Source organism: Callospermophilus lateralis, chromosome 3 (genome assembly GCF_048772815.1).
Source record: "Callospermophilus lateralis isolate mCalLat2 chromosome 3, mCalLat2.hap1, whole genome shotgun sequence".
Lineage (NCBI taxonomy): Eukaryota > Metazoa > Chordata > Mammalia > Rodentia > Sciuridae > Callospermophilus > Callospermophilus lateralis.
In genome coordinates this window covers 10,293,421-10,309,795 of record NC_135307.1, presented here as the reverse complement: position 1 = coordinate 10,309,795, position 16,375 = coordinate 10,293,421, and the positions used below count along the sequence as shown (strand labels likewise).

At 42.7% G+C, this 16,375-nt stretch overlaps 1 non-coding gene and 1 pseudogene across 1 annotated transcript; both read right to left on the bottom strand.

Annotated features, from left to right (window-relative positions):
• Positions 1–5,744: 5,744 nt before the first annotated feature.
• Positions 5,745–6,494, bottom strand: LOC143393602 (exosome complex component CSL4-like; annotated as a pseudogene).
• Positions 6,495–11,023: 4,529 nt separating this feature from the next.
• LOC143395984 (U6 spliceosomal RNA) lies at positions 11,024–11,128 on the bottom strand. The gene has a single exon (XR_013090888.1). It is a non-coding gene; the product is annotated as a U6 spliceosomal RNA (small nuclear RNA).
• Between the last annotated feature and the right edge of the window lie 5,247 nt (positions 11,129–16,375).

Sequence of the window (16,375 nt, the reverse complement as noted above, 5' to 3'; positions counted from 1 at the left end):
GCAAAAGATCTGTCATACTCAAGACAATCTTGGGTTTTTTGTTTGTTTTGTTTTGTTGCAGTGGTGAGGATACATCCAGGGCCTGGTGCATGCTAGGCAAGGACTCTACCACCAAGCTACCTTAAACCACATACCTGGAAGGCTTAGATTTTCCAGGTGTTATGTCTGATTATAAAGCTATAGTAATTAGGACAGACATATGAGTCAATGGAACAGGAGTCCAGAAATGGATCCACACAGTTACAATCACCAGATTTTCTTACACCTGATTTATAGCAAAAGAACCTTGTCAGTTCAGTGGGGAGTGTGGTCTTTCAGTCAATGGTGCAGGTCAATTGGAGATCCACATGGCATGGCTCAGTGATAGAGCATGTGCTTAGCATGTTCAAGACTCTGGGTTCAATCTGTAGCACCGCCCCAAAATAAAAGCTGCACCTTGACCTCTACTTTTATTGTATACAACTTGTTTGTTTGAGAAGGAGTCTCATTATGTTGCCCAGGCTGGTTTCAAACTCAGGAACTCCATGAATTTCTTGCCTCAGCCTCCCAAGTAGCCGAGACTACATGTGTCACCATGCCTGGGCCACAGTTTATTTTGAAATGAATCATATGAAATATGAAAATCAAAATAAGAAGTTTCTAGAATAGAATAAAACATAAGAAAATATTTTCATAACCCTAGGGTGGGCAAATATTTCTTTTTTTGAGATTAGGGTCTCTCTGTGTTGCCAAGGCTGGTCTCAAACTCCTGGGGTCCAGCAATCCTTCCATTTCAACCTGCCCTGTAGCTGGGACTATAGGTGCACACCAGGCCCCACAGGTAAAGGTTTCTTAAAGGCAATTTTTTTTTCAGTTGTAGATGGACACAATATTTTTATTTATTTATTTTTATGTGGTGCTAAAGATCAAACACAGGGCCTCACTTGTGCCAGGCAAGCGCTCTACCCCTGAGCTACAACCCCAGCCCTCTTAAAGGCAGTTTTAAGAGATGAAGGCTGGGTACAGTGTTGCATACTGTAATCCAAGCTTCTCAGGAGGCTGAGGCAAGGAGATTCCAAGTTCAAGGCCTGCCTCAGAAACTTAATGAGACCCTATCTCAAAATAAAAAATAAAAAGGGCTGGAGGTATATCTCAGTGGTTTCAATCCCCAGCACCAGCAGAGCAAAAAGGAAGAATGAAAGAAACTGAAATGGCAGGCTGGGAACGTAGTTCAGTGATTGAGCGCTTGCCTAGCATGTGTCAGGCCTTGGGTTCCATCCCCAGTACCACAAAAAGAAAAAAAAAAAAAAAAAAGAAAAGAAGACTGAAGACTGAGAAGTCGAGTCTCAGGATGGGAGACAATATTTACGACACATGTATGTGACAGAAGACTATACTCAGGATATAAAAACAATTTCTATAAGTCTATAAGACAACCCAACTTAAAAACAGAAAATTTGATTAGCAATTTCATAAAAAATACCTAAATGAACCATCAGCATATTAAAAAGTATTCAAGATCATTAATTAATAGAGAAATGCAAATAAAAACCACAATGAGGTGCTGATGCAACCCTGCCAGATGTCACCCATCTGGTGAAATCAAAGGCGTGATACTACCAAGGTGTGGCCAGACGTGGAGTCGTGGACCCACAGGCCTTGCTGGTGGGAATGCAGATTAGTGTCAGCACTTTGGAAAACCATTTGGGAGTACTCACTAAAGCTGCAGTTCCACTTGCAGCATGTGGTAGTCTTCCTGGGTTGTTGCCGAGAGCCATTAGCCAAGTAGGTATGACAATTTCCTTGCCAGCGTACCCCATGTTGCTTAGTGGAAGGACTCGTGGAAATAGGACTTGCCTTAGACATTTTGCAGTGACATTGCATGCAAGGTGACCTTGCTCAAGGACCAGGGCGGATCCGGGTTTAGGGCGGATCAGGGTTTTAGGCTCTCCTTGGATTTAGGGAATTCCCGGTTTAGGGCGGTTCCAGGTTTAAGATTATTCCTGCTGGGAATAGGGCGTATCCTGCTGCCTGAGTTCCCCTTGAGTTCTCCGGGGATTCAGAGAGTATTTGGGAGGCAGAGGAGGTGGATTTGGGCAGAGAAGGTGGATTGTCCCGAGAACGTGTTTGGAGAGGGCTGGTGTGAGTTTGGGAATAAAGAATTGCTGTTTGAATCTACAAAGCTGTGAGTGGCTCATGATTTTGTGCCCAGCCAGACTGCGGCAGGTTGTGGTTTCGTTTTCTGCGGTTTCAATTACTATGATCAACTGTGATCTGAAAATATTAATTGGAAAATTCCAGAAACAAACAAACAATTGATACATTTTAAATTGTGTACTCTTCTGAGTAGGTTGGTGGAATCTTGGGCTGTTCCACTGTCTGACCTTGGTCTGGTTTCCAAGATGTTTCTGCTAGGTGCCCACTAGTCACCTAGTACCTGTGTCAGTCATCAGACTGGCTGCCATGGTATCATGGTGCTTGTGTTCCAGTAAAACCCCTCCCCCCTACCCTTTTTTTTTTTTTTTTTACTTAATAATGGTCCTAAAAGACAAGAGTAGCATTAGTCAGCTTTATGTCATGGAGACAAAATTCCTGAGAGAAATCAACTTAAACAAGGAAAGATTCATTTTGGCTCAGTTTCAGTTTTTAGTCCACGGCCACTTGGCATTGTTGCTTTGGGCCTGTGTTAAGGAAAACGACATGGCAGAGCCCAGTGCAATGGTGTGTGATTGCCATCTCAGCAACAGGGAGACCGAGGAAGGAGGATCATAAATTAGAGACCAGCCTCAATAATTTAGAGAGGCCCTGACTCAAGACTAAAATAACACCACCACCACCAACAAAAAACAGATCTGGGAATATAGCTCTGGGGTAGAGCACCCCTGGGTTAAATCCCAGCCCCATAAAACAAAACAACCCAATAGCAAAAAGACAGGCAGGGTCAGACACAGTGGGGCACACCTATAATCCCAGCTACTCAGAAGGCTAAGGAAGAAGGAGCACAAGCTGGAGGTCAGCCTGGGCAACTTGGTGAGACCCTGCCTCAGAAAAAAAAAAAAAAAAAAATCAAAAGCGCTGGAGATAAAGCTCATTGGTGAAGTGCCTTGGTTCAATCCCCAGCACTAGCACTGAGACCCTGGAGCAAAGCTGCCTACCTTATGGAAGCCAGAAAGCAGGGCAGGGAGGGGAGAGGGTGAGAGGAAGAAAGAGAGAGGGAAAGACAAAAGGCCAAGAACAAAATATACCCCTAAGAACACACCCTCATGACTTCTTCTACTAGGCCCCACCTCCTAAGGTGTCCACCCCTCCCAATATTCCATCAATTATGAAACCATAAATGGATCAATCAATCCATTTATGAGGTCAGAGCCCCCTGATCCAATCACTCCACCTCTGAACACTGGTGCTCTGGGGATGAAGTTTTCAACTCTGGGGATGAGCTTTTGAGGGACATTTTAGATTTACACTATAACAAATAGTGATGCTGGAAATTTGAATATGCCAAAGACAAGCCGTAAAGTATTTAAGAGAAAAGGTGAATGTTCTTAACAAGGAAAAAAAAACTTGAGTGCTGATGTTGCTGAGATCTCCACTACAATGTTTTGAGAGGCCACATTCATATAACTTTCATTACAACTTACTGTTATAACTGTTCATTCTTACTATAAGTGATTGTTAATCTTTTACTACGCCTAATTTATAAATTAAATTTTATTAGTTTTTATGTATAGAAATAAACATCCCCATAGTTTGATCTGAAATGTCCCCCAATGTGTAGAAAGGTTGGTCCTCAGCTGTGTGCTGGGCAGTAGCAGAAGCCTTAAGAGGTGGGACCTGGGGAAGGTCCCCAGGTCTTAGGTGGTGTACCCTAGAAGTGGAAGTGGGAACCAGCCCTTCCTCCTCCTCTTTCACCTCCCAGCCATGAGGTGAGCAGATTTACTTTACCATGTGCTCCCACCATGGAGGGCTTCCATGCTCACAAAGCTAAGGGGCCAACTGATCATGGATTGAAACCTCTGAAACTGTTGGCCAAAATTAACATTTTCTTTTATTAGTTGACTATCTCAGACACTTGTTTCAGTCCTGGAAAGTTGATTAACACAAATATAGGGGTCTTGGAATGCATCCCCTTAAGATGGGGGAACTACTCTATAACCGAGAGAGATCAGTGCTTATATCCAACAAAAGACATGAACAAGAACACTTTTATTCATAAAAGCCAAACTGTGGAAAGTATTCACCAAAGGGAAAAATACATACTGTGTTCAAGTCACACAAGAAAATAATTATACACAGAAATGAAAAGCAGGGTACTGGAGACTGGAGAATGTATCTCAGTGGTAGAGTGTCTGCTTTGTATTCATGTTCAATCCCCAGCACTCTTCCAAAAAGAGAGCAAAGAATAAACCATTACCTCCAACAACAGGAAGAATGTGACAGACATAATGTTAGTAAAAGAATTTAGATACACTGCTGGGGTCGCAGCTCAGTGGTAGAGCACATGCCTGATGTGTATGAGGCCCAGGGTTCAATCCTCAGTACCTTAAAAAAAAAAAAAGAAAAAAGAGGAGTTTAATTTCATTTTGTTGTATATGGATTTCCAGTTTTCCCAGCACCATTTGTTGAAGAGGCTATCATTTCTCCAATGTATGTTTTGGGCACCTTTGACTAATATAAGATAACTGTAATTATGTGGGGTAGTGTCCTCTATTCTGTACCAATGGTCTACTGGTCTATTTTGGTGCCAATACCATGCTGTTTTTGTTACCATTGCTCTGGAATATAGTTTAAGATCTGGTATAGTGATGCCACCTGCTTCACTCTTCTTGCTAAGGAATGCTGGGAATGGAACCACCATTTGACCCAGCTATCCCACTCCTCGGTCTATACCTAAAGGACTTAAAAACAGCATACTACAGTGACACAGCCACATCAATGTTTATAGCAGCACAATTCACAATAGCTAAACTGTGGAACCAATCTAGATGCCACTTTATAGATGAATGGATAAAGAAATGTGGTATATACACACTATGGAATATTACTCAGTAATAAAAGAGAATAAAATTACAGCATTTGAAGGTAAATGAATGGAGTTGGAGAATATAATGCTAAGTGAAATTAGCCAATCCCAAAAAACTTAATGCTAAATGTTTTCTCTGTTATAAGGAAGCTGATTCATAGTGGTGGGTTGGGAGGAAGAGCATGGGAGGATTCTATGAACTCTAGATAGGGCTAAGGGTTGGGAGGGAGTGGGGCCAGGGGTATAAAAGATGGTAGAATGCGGGCTGGGGATGTGGCTCAAGCGGTAGCGCGCTCGCCTGGCATGTGTGCGGCCCGGTTGGTTCGATCCTTAGCGCCACATACAAACAAAGATATTGTGTCCGCCGAAAACTGAAAAATAAATATTAAAAATATTCTCTCTCTCTTCCCCTTTTTCTCTCTTTTAAAAAAAAATAAATAAAAGATGGTAGAATGAAATGGACATCATTACCCTAAGTACATGTATGAAGACACGAATGGTGTGAATATACTTTATATACAACCAGAGATTTGAAAAGTCGTGTTCTATATGTGTAATGTGAATTGTAATGCATTCTGCTGCCATATATAACAAATTAGAATAAAAAAACAAATAATTTTTTCCTTTTAATAAAAATGTTTTCTTTGTTGCAGCAAAAATATATATACTTAAAAGGCCTGTCAGGCTATCTTCAAAGTTACAGTTTGTTGGAATTCCCCCAAAGAGAAGCTTTATCCTCAAGAATCCAATTTACTAAAAGGTTCATAAAAATAACATTCCACCTACAGTAAATTACTGGCAGATTTTCCTAGAAGTGGTCACTGGCTGACCCCAGGTATCTGAATAAAGACCATGGCATCTTGATGTTATTTTCAACACGTACTCTTAGAAATAGCTACCCCCTCCGTGGGGTAAAATGTACCATCTTAGGTCTGCAAAAATTCAGGCTGAACTCTGGCCACTTTCCGGAATTCTTCAGTGTGGGTCTTAGGACACTGCATCTCACATCAACTAATGGGAATCATCTGGACACCTGATTCACTGTGGGCTACCACCACACCCAGCTCATTTTTGGCAGTGATCAGCAGGTAGTTGGACTCCGCATCACTTAGATCACTTTGGCCCAAACAATGTTACCTGGGCAGAAACTCTTATAAATTTCAACCTTATCATTTTCAGATGCTCGGACATCTTCCTTTCTGATAGTTCGGGAAGGAGTTCTTCAGTGGTGTGGAGCCCATATAGGATGTGCGCTTTGGCAAAGCATGAGACCTTACAGGTTACAATAGTTCCCACATCTGGAAGTAACTGGGACTCTGCTTCTCTCATCACAGATACCACAGGAAGTGCACTGTTCTTGCTGCTCTTCATCAGGTAGCCCGCAAGTGAGGAAAAGATGTAGCCGTGCCGGGTATAGGTGCCGCTGCCAGGCTGCCCTCCTCCAATTACACAGACGTTCGCCAGAGATGCAATGTCTCATGGGTGTCACCATCAAAACAAATTAAAAAAAAAAAAAAGCTGGGCACAGTGGCACACACCTGTAGTTCCAGTAGCTTGGGAGGCTGAGACAGGAGAATGGCAAGTTCAAAGCCAACCTCAGCAACAGTGGGGCGCTAAGCAACTCAGTGAGACCCTGCCTCTAAATAAAATACAAAACAGGGTTGGGGATATGGCTCAGTGGTTGAGTGCCCCTGAGTTCAATCCCCAGTACCAAAAAAAAAAAAAAAAAAAAAAAGTTGTTAAATTCACGGGTGAATAATATATAATTCCATTCATATAAAGTTGAAAAGATAATAATTAACCTACAGTGATAAAGTCAGAATAGTGGTTGCTTGGTGGTGTCCATAGAGGCTGATCAGCTAAGAGGAAGCCTGTTGGGTAGCTGGACATTAATGATACACTGTATCTTGGTTTACTGACAGTTATTTGGGCATGTCTATAAAAATTCAATAGGGAAAGAATATTACAGAGATGAGGGGGGAGTTCAAAGGCCTTGCAATTTGAATACTGTTCAAGTTGTGCTTTAATAATTCCTTTAAAGAGCTGATATGCTACCTCAAAATAATAGTAAAGTCAGCCAGATATGGTGATCATGGTGACTTGGGAGGCTGATACAGGAGAACTGCAAATTGAAGGACAACCTGGGCAATTTTGAACCTCTCTCAAAATAAAAAATAAAAAATAAAAAAATTAAGGCTGGGGATGTGGCTCAAGTGGTAGCGTGCTCGCCTAGCATGCATGGGGCGCTGGGTTCAATCCTCAATACCACATAAAAATAAAAAATAAAGCTATTGTGTTCACCTAAAAAATAAATATTAAAAAAAAACAAAATTAAAAATTTAAAAAAGGACTGGAGATGTAGCTCAGTGGTAAAGAGCCCCTGGGTTCAACCTCAGGTATCAAAATGATAATATTGCTAGGCATGGTTGTACATACTTGTAATCCCAGCAGCTCAGGAAGCTGAAGCAGGAGGATCACAAGTTCAAACCCAGCCTCAGCAATTTTAGTGTGGCCCTGAGTTGCTTAGGGCCACACTAAAAAAGGGCTGTAGCTCAGTTGTTAAGTGTCCTGGGTTCAATCGATGGTACTCCCCTCAAAAAAAAAAAAAAAAAAAAAATTCAAGGCCAGTGTCAGCAATTTAGGCCCCTTACTGAGACCCTGTCTCAAAATAAAAAATAAAAAGGACTGGGGAATGGCTTAGTGGTTAAGATCCCCTCAAGTTCAATCTCCAATACCAAAAGGAAAAAAAAAAAGAAGAGGTGTTAAGTGATAAATTTCAATAAATGTAAAGCTTTTACTTGGCTTTATGTGCTTATTTTAGAATCAGGGACTTCATTTTCAAAAATAAGTGTTCTCAGCCAGCCTCAGCAAAAGTGAGGTGTTAAGCAACTCAGTGAGACGCTGTCTCTAGATAAAAAACAAAATAGAGCTGGGGATGTGGCTCTGTGGTCGAGTGCCCCTGAGTTCAATCCCCAATACCCCCCAAAACAAAACAGAAACAAGTTTTCTCATGTGTTTGTCAATAGAGAAGAGATACCACCAGAAGAGGGTCCAAAAGAACTGCAGAAGGGGGATCTCAACTCAGGAGAAGTGGGTTTCTTAACATACACAATGGAAATTACTCTCAGCAGTGTCAGTAGAGGCACAGAGATTTATCTAGGAAAGCAGGGAACACACATTCAAGAGAAATTCAAGAGACTCTCTAGGGGTTCTCAGGCTGCTCTTTTAATATGTGAATTTTTTTTTTTTTTTTTAGTTGTAGATGGACACCATACCCCTATTTTATTGTGTGCTGAGGATTGAACCCAGTGCCTCACATGTGCTAGGCAAGCGCTTTACCCCTGAGCCCCAGCCCTAATACGACTTTTTAAAATTTGTTCTTTTTAGGGCCTGGGGCTGTAGCTCAGTGGCAAAGAGCTTGCCTTGCACATGTGAGGCACTGGGTTCGATCCTCAGCACCACATAAAAAAATAAATAAAGATATAGTGTCCATATACAATTAGAAATTTTTGTTCTTTTAGATATACATGTCAGTAGAATGTGTTTTGACATACATACATGAAGTTCCCATTCTTGAGGGGGTACATGATGTGTAGTTCCACTGGTTGTGTATTCATAGTTGAACACTGGAAAGTTGTCTGATTCATTCTACTGTCTTTCCTATTCCCATCCCCACTCCCTCATTCCCCTTTGTCTAATCCAATGAACTTCTATTCTCCCCTCCACCACCCTTATTGTGTATTATCATTTACAAATCAGAGAGAATTTGGCCTTCGATTTTTGAGGGGATTGGCTTATTTAGTATGATAGTCTCCAGTTCCATCCATTTACTGGCAAATGCTATCAATTTCATTCTTCTTTATGGCTGAGTAATATTCCATTGTGTGTGTGTGTATATATATCTCACATTTTCTTAAGCCTTTCATCTGTTAAAGGGCATCTAGGTTGGTTCCATAGCTTGGCTATTGTGAATTGAGCTTCTATAAACACTTATAAGGCTGCACCATTGTAGTATGTGGATTTTAAGTTCTTTGGGTAGATACAGAAGAGTGGAATAACTGGGTCAAATGGTGGTTCCATTCCAAGTTTTCTAAGGAATCTCCATACTGCTTTTCAGAGTGGTTCCACCAATTTGCACTTCACATGTGCTAGGCAAGCACTCTATCCCTTCAAGGGGTGGTGGAGAGTCCTCAGGGGGGATTACTTTGGTATACAGTGTAGGTGTACTCCCCCCCCCCCCCCCCCACATCCTCACCAACGCTTATTTTTACTTGTATTCTTGATAATTGCCATCTGACTGGAATAAGATGGAATCTCAGTGTAGTTCTGATTTCCATTTCTCTAATTGCTAGAAGATGTTGAAGATCAGTGCTCTACCTGAGGTGTGGGTGGCAAAGATTTTCTCCCATTCTGTAGGCTCTCACTTCATATTCTTGAATATTTCCTTTGCTATGGAGTTCTTAGTTTAATACCATCCCATTTATTGGTTCTTGATTTTCCTTCTTGTACATTAGAAGTCTTGTTGAGGAAGTCAGTTCCTAAGCTGACATGATGGGGAGTTGGGCCTACATTTTCTTCTAGTAGCTCAGGGTCTCTGGTGTAACACCTAGGTCCTTGATCCACTGTGAGTTGATTTTTGTTCAGGGCGAGAGATAAGAGTTCAAGTTCATTCTGCTACCTGTGGATTCCCAGTTTCCCCAGTGCCATTTGTTTGTTGAAGAGGCTTTCTTTTCTCCAATGTATGTTTATGGCGCCTTTGACTAGTATGAGAACTGTATTTATGTGGGAGTGTCTCTGTGTCTTCTATTCTGTTCCATTGGTTTCATGTCATTTGGTGCCAATACCACAATATTCTTGCTACTATAGCTCTGTAGTGTAACTTAAAGTCTGGTATTGTGATGCCTACTGCTTCGTTTTTCTCACTAAGGATTGCTCTGGCTATTCTGGGCCTCTTATTTTAACAAATGAATTTTATGACTGCTTTTTTTCTATTTCTACAAAGGTATTCATCGTAGAGGTCTTTCACCTGTTTTGATAGATTGATTCCCAAGTATTTTATTTTCTTTGAATCTATCGTGAGTGGGAGAGTTTTCCTAATTTCTCTTTCAGTCAATTCAGCAGTGGTGTATAGGAACAACTGATTTATGTGTGGAACCTCCTCTTTTAAATGAAACTAGTGAGGGGTGGGCATGGTGAGGTATGTGAGGATGACATCAGTCTGGTGGTTCTCAGGTCTTGAGAATCAGATAATGGAGACAACACTGGAAACTCTCCTAAGTTAAGTTTCTTTATATATTGTCTCTTTGTCTCTCGACTTAATGTATTTAGTGGATAATTAACAGTGCACAAGGTAATTTTCCTTGTGTTACTTCACAAACCACAATGTTAGAGTCTGTAAACAAGTCTGGATGGCGCCTGGCAAAATGCCAGAGGGAGTGGTTTGTGAAGTAACTCCAGCGAGCCATTAAGTGTGGAGATTCCTTATTGGTTGACTACTGTATCGAGTTTATGTTAATTAGATAAGCTATATGGAATGTATAAATACCGCTCAGGTCCTACAATAAACGGCTTCCATTCCTGCTGTATCAATCTACACAAGTTGTTCGTCACCTCCCGGCTATTTTGCCCAGCCATCCGGGCTGCGGCAATTTTTTAGTGCTGAGTAATACTCCATTGTGTATAAATGCCACATTTTTTTAATCCATTCATCTATTGAAGGGCATCTAAGTTGGTTCCACAGTCTAGCTATTGTGAATTGTGCTGCTATGAACATCGATGTAGCAGTATCCCTATAGTATGCTCTTTTAAGGTCTTCAGGGAATACTCCAAGAAGGGCATAGCTGGGTCAAATGGTGGTTCCATTCCCAGCTTTCCCAGGAATCTCCATACTGCTTTCCAAATTGGCCGCACCAATTTGCAGTTCCACCAGCAATGTACAAGTGTACCCTTTTCCCTACATCCTCGCCAGCACTTGTTGTTTGACTTTATAATGGCTGCCAATCAGTAAACAATTCTTTTAAAAAAAATATTGAACACTTCGTGAATTTGTGTGTTATCCTTGGGCAGGGGCCATGCTAACCTTCTCTGTATTGTTCCAGTTTTAGTATATTGCTGCTGCTATAAGCACTGCTTTAGTAACTTCTAAATACAATTTCTGATTAATTTTGTAAAGTATTGGCCAAGTGAACCATCAAACTTTATTATTAATAAGAATCTCCAAGTCATACAGTATCTCCGACTGTTACCTCCTAAATGATACCAGCTACAATCCAAGTAGCTCCCAATATACGAGGAGGTTCTGCTCTCAACAACATTTTTTTTTTTTTTTTTTTGGTTTCATACACTGTGGACTTTGTAAACCAGCTTTGGAATTCATCTCTTTATGACCTTGTTCTATTTAAGATGCTACCTGAGGCAGGAGGATTGCAAGTTCCAGACTAGCCTCAACAACTAAGTTAGGCCCGAATCAACTCAGGAGACTCTGTCTCAAAAGTGTCCCTGGGGCTGGGGATGTGGCTCAAGCGGTAGGGCGCTTGCCTGGCATGCGCGGGGCACTGGGTTCGATCCTCAGCACCCCATACAAACAAAGATGTTGTGTCTGCCGAAAACTAAAAAATAAATATTAAAATTCTCTCTCTTTCTCTCTCTCTCTCTCTCAAAAGAAAAAAAAAAAAGTGTCCCTGGGTTCCATTTCTAGTACAAAAACAAAAAAAGCTACCTGAATAGGGGCTGGGGTTGTGGCTCAGTGGTAGAGTGCTCGCCTAGTGCAGGTGAGATACTGGGTTCGATGCTTAGCACCACATAAAAATAATTAAAAAAAAAGACATCGTGCCCACCTACAACTAATATATATATATATATATATATATATAAAAACTTAAAAAAAAAAGGATACCTGAATAATACTTAAGATATCAGTAGGCTGGGTGTGGTGGCACATGCTTGTAATCCCAGCAGCTTGGGAGGCTGAGACAGGAGGATCAAAGCCTGCCTCAGCAATGGTGAGGCACTAAGCAACTCAGCTGAGGCCCCGACTCTAAATAAAAATACAAAATAGAGCTCAAAACAAAAACAAAAAAAAAAAGATAGCAGTACAACACATCTTCTCAGCAGCCAGCAGAAAACACTGGCAATGAAGCAAAGGGCCCATGGTAGTGTACACTCCAGCAGCTGGAGATACTGCTGCAAGCTTAGTCCTTGTCTCTGATGCCCACCCATGAGGAGGACTCGGTTTTGAGAAAAAGAAAAGAGGAGGTTTATTGCTTTACTAGCAAAGGAGAAATACTGGGGACTCCTGTCCCAAAGTCTGTGATTCTGCCCATCAGCAGGAAGGGGGCTTTAAGAGAGGTGATTGAAAGGCTGTATTCCAGGCATTCTCTGTTAGAGTTGTAACTCACTTGTAAATTTGGGAGGCAGTCATTTCTGAGATCTTCTGGTGCCGTCCCCTGAGTTTGGATTATTTCTATGGTGGTGTATACTCAGAGACAGATAACTCTGCCTAGGATGGGAAAGAAAGGTGATCCTGTTTCCCCTGAGATTAGGGAGGGGGAGAGATTAGGGAGGAGCAGGGAGAGAGGAAGAGAAAGAAACATGTTCACTTAAAAAATAAGTTGCAGTGGCAGAGAAGCCAGGGCTATATTCAAAGCATAAAGTGGACCACTGTTACAGAGGGACATTAGGACAAGTGAGACAAGGGTCACGGTCCAGCGACTCTTATATACTGGTAATTGGCCTCATCACTCCTCACTTCCTTGGCTAAAGTTATTTTCTTAATTGGGTCCTAAATGTGACAGGTGAATACCCTGTGAATTACTCACATGTGAAACTTGAGTTGGAGTAGTGGGTGGGTGTGCTTAAGGTCCTACCAGAGCTGAAACATGACTCCAACCTATGATTCTTGCCTTCAGAATTCTTAATCTCTATTTTTGGCCCAGATCTTCTCTCCTCAGCTCCCAAAGCACATTTTAACTGCCTAAAAGCCATTTGTGAAGGCCCCACAGCACTTCCAAATCAATACTCAAACTAGGCTCCGGATCTCAGGCACTCACCCCATTCCCCTCCTGCTTCCTATTTCATTTACTGGTAGCTGCATCCATGTTGTCACCCTTCCTAGAACCTCTGAAGTCATCTTTGTCTTCTCCTTTCCAGGATAAACAGTGCCTCATAAATCTCTCTCAAATTGTCCCCTTTTTCCTTATTTAAGCATCATCATCCCTCACTCACCTGAACTGGTAAGAACTAACTCATACCTTCAAAACTTCCCCCGTTCAGATTTATTCCCTCCTATACTTTCAAAAACACAAATGAAATCTCACTCCTGTTACAAAATCTTCCATGGCTCTCCTATTCACAAAAAGGCAAAATCTACATCTCTTAGGGTAGCTTTAGGTCTCAGCTACTCTGAAAAGCCTTGACTTCTTTGACCACACTATTTGGAGTTGATCTCCCCTCATTCTGTCACTTTGTATGTTTTATTTGTGGCTCTTAGCACACTCTGTAATTCCCTTGTCTGTTTATGAACTTATTATTTGTCCTCCCTCACCCTTTTTGTAAGGGCTATGTGGGTCTGGGATTTTTTTTTTTTTAATCTATTTTATTTTGGTACAGGGGACTGAACTCAGGGCACTCAACCACTGAGCCACATCCCCAGCCTTATTTTATATTTTTATTTCGAGACAGGGTCTCACTGAGTTGCTTGGTGCCTTGCTAAGTTGTTGAGGCTGGCTTTGAACTCATGATCCTCCTGCCTCAGCCTCCTGAGCGCCTAGGATTACAGGTGTGTGCCACTGTGGCTGTGATTTTATTTTTTAAAGTGAAAAGTAAAACCCCACTCCCCCCAGCACAGTCATGGCACAGGGCAGGCACACAACAACCAGGTGCTGAATGAAAGGCCCTCATCTTCCACCTCTCACTTTCAGCTTTCTTTTGACTACTCCCCACGACATTCCTTGTTGAGTTACTTCAAAAATCTCTTTCTCCAAATAAATGTAAAATTATTTACACTTTTCTATTTTTTAATTGTTTCCTTTACTTAACGTGCCCTTCTTGCCTGTCTGTCCATTTTTCCTCCTGCCTCAGCCTCCCTGGTTGCTAGAATTGCAGGTGTGAACCATCCCACCCAGCCCAAATCCTGACTTTTCTATCAGGATATTTCAAAAGTTACAGCTCATGTGACATCTACCTTGATTCCATCCCCTTGTGTAGTTCTTTGTAAATATCTCCGGCATGTAGAATGATACCTAGCACATTCTAGGTACTAAATAAATATTCATCACTTCTGCTACATTGCTAACTCCCTCATGCTAGGGAAGGCCGAAACAGCTTATTTGGAACAGCTATAGGCCAAAAGCACAAAGGTTTAATGTCCACCTGTTTCTTTTTCAATATTTTCTGAGACGCCTGGCAAAGGACAGTATGAGCTGAAGTTCCCATTCTTTAATTCATAAAGCACACCTTGCTTAGCATCTGGATGGCCATCTTAAGTGACAGCCACCATTTTAAGAAAAGTTTCACTTTCCCGCCCAAGGGCATTTCTGAGAAAGGCTCACCACTCCCTTACACCAACCCAACCCTAACCACCTGCAGTAGGACCGGCTGGTCTCTGATTCCTCAGCCTGCCCCATAAAAGTCCTGGAACCCAAGCCTGTTTTGCCTCTCTCTACTATAGAGACGGCCTTTATTTGTCACTCTGACAAATAAACTCTTGTGCGCAGCTCTTTCATTTCTCGCATACCCACCTCTCGTTCCTTGCTTTCCCTTCATTCTGGAGCTGAAACCCGGGATCGGGTTCCCCAGTGTGCCCACTCCCCACTTCGAGGGTAACTGAGCATCCCCCGGGCCCCAATCCAGATTCCATCAGGAGACCAGGCCCCCCATTCTGCCAAATGTCCTCTCCACACCCACCCCTGGACATTGCAGATAAGACCCTGTTCTCTAGTTGACCTAAACGACCTACAGGTCCTGGGACTCCCAAGGTTACTGTGTGGTCGGGGATATCCCCAGCCACAGCTTTCACGGCTATGGCTGATCCCTATTGTTCACCGGGTCTATAGGTGGCCTTTTATTTGAGTTCTGGGTTTTGAGAAAAAAACCACCAAGGGTGATTGGGAGTTAATCCTGGTGAGATGATCTCTCAGCCTTGGGTTAATCTCTGTGGGCTTCTGCCCCTTCTACATAGTCCTGGCCGGGTGCCCAAGTGCCTCTACAGGGTCCTGCCCCAATGCTTACCCAGCAGTGGTGACAACTCCCTGAGCATAACCCTCCTCTTGACTAGGTGATTGGGGGACACCCCACCTCTAAACTCACCATGGGCAGCTCCTCATCCATTTCCTCCCACAGTGCCCCAGGCTGCCTCCTTGCTAACTTAGCATCTCTCTCACCCTTGACCTAAACCCCCCAAAACTTATCCGCTTGTGCAATCAGACCTGGCCTCAAGATCCTTTGGACAATGACTCTAAGTGGCCACTTAACGGCACTCTAGATCCCAATATTACCAGAGGCATTTTCAACTATCGTGAGCGTTCTGGAAAATGGAAAGAGATATCCTATGTTCAGGTCTTCTCTCTGCATTACAAGCCCTCTCTCTGCAACTCCTGCACAAGTCCTCTGAGCTCTCACCTCCCCTAAGTCTGCTTCCAAAGGGACAGAAGATCCTACCCAGGACTCCTTCTCCTTCGACCCAGCGGATGAACCCCTGCCATACCACGATTCTCTTTCTAAAGAAGCCTCTGGGCCACTGTCCCCTGGGCCCCTCTGCCCTCCTACCACACATTCATGGGCTGCTGCTGCCCAACCTGCATCTCTGTGTCCTCTACTCCAGGTGGCTGGGTAGATGGTGTAATCCAGGTTCAGGTGCCTTTCTCTTTGTCAAAACTTTCACAATAGAAAAGGAGCTTGGGTCTGATACTTCAAGTCCCACTTCAAGTACATATATCAAAGAGTTTCAGTATCTGACCCAATCACGATTTGAACTTCCCTGATGTCCATATGATCTTGTCTAACACCCTCCTGCCCGAGGAGCACAGTGAGTTTGGGAGCAAGCTAGAAATTATGCCGATGGGGACATCAGACCCCCACTGCCCATCCAATCAGCACTGACGGGATCCCAATCAGGACCCCAGTGGGATTATAATTCACCTGGAGGAGTGACTAGTGGAACCCAATTCATTACTCGCCTCCTGGCAGGACTTAGAAAGGCCGCCCCTAAGGCTATCAATTGTGAAAGGCTCCAGGAAATCTTCGCAGATAAGAGTGAAGACCCTTCAGCTAGACCACCTGACCAAGGCTTTATTACAACATACTAATCGGTCCCCGAGACTCCAGATGGGAGACAACTCTCATGATTGCTTTTCCTCCCAGAGTTTCCCCGATATT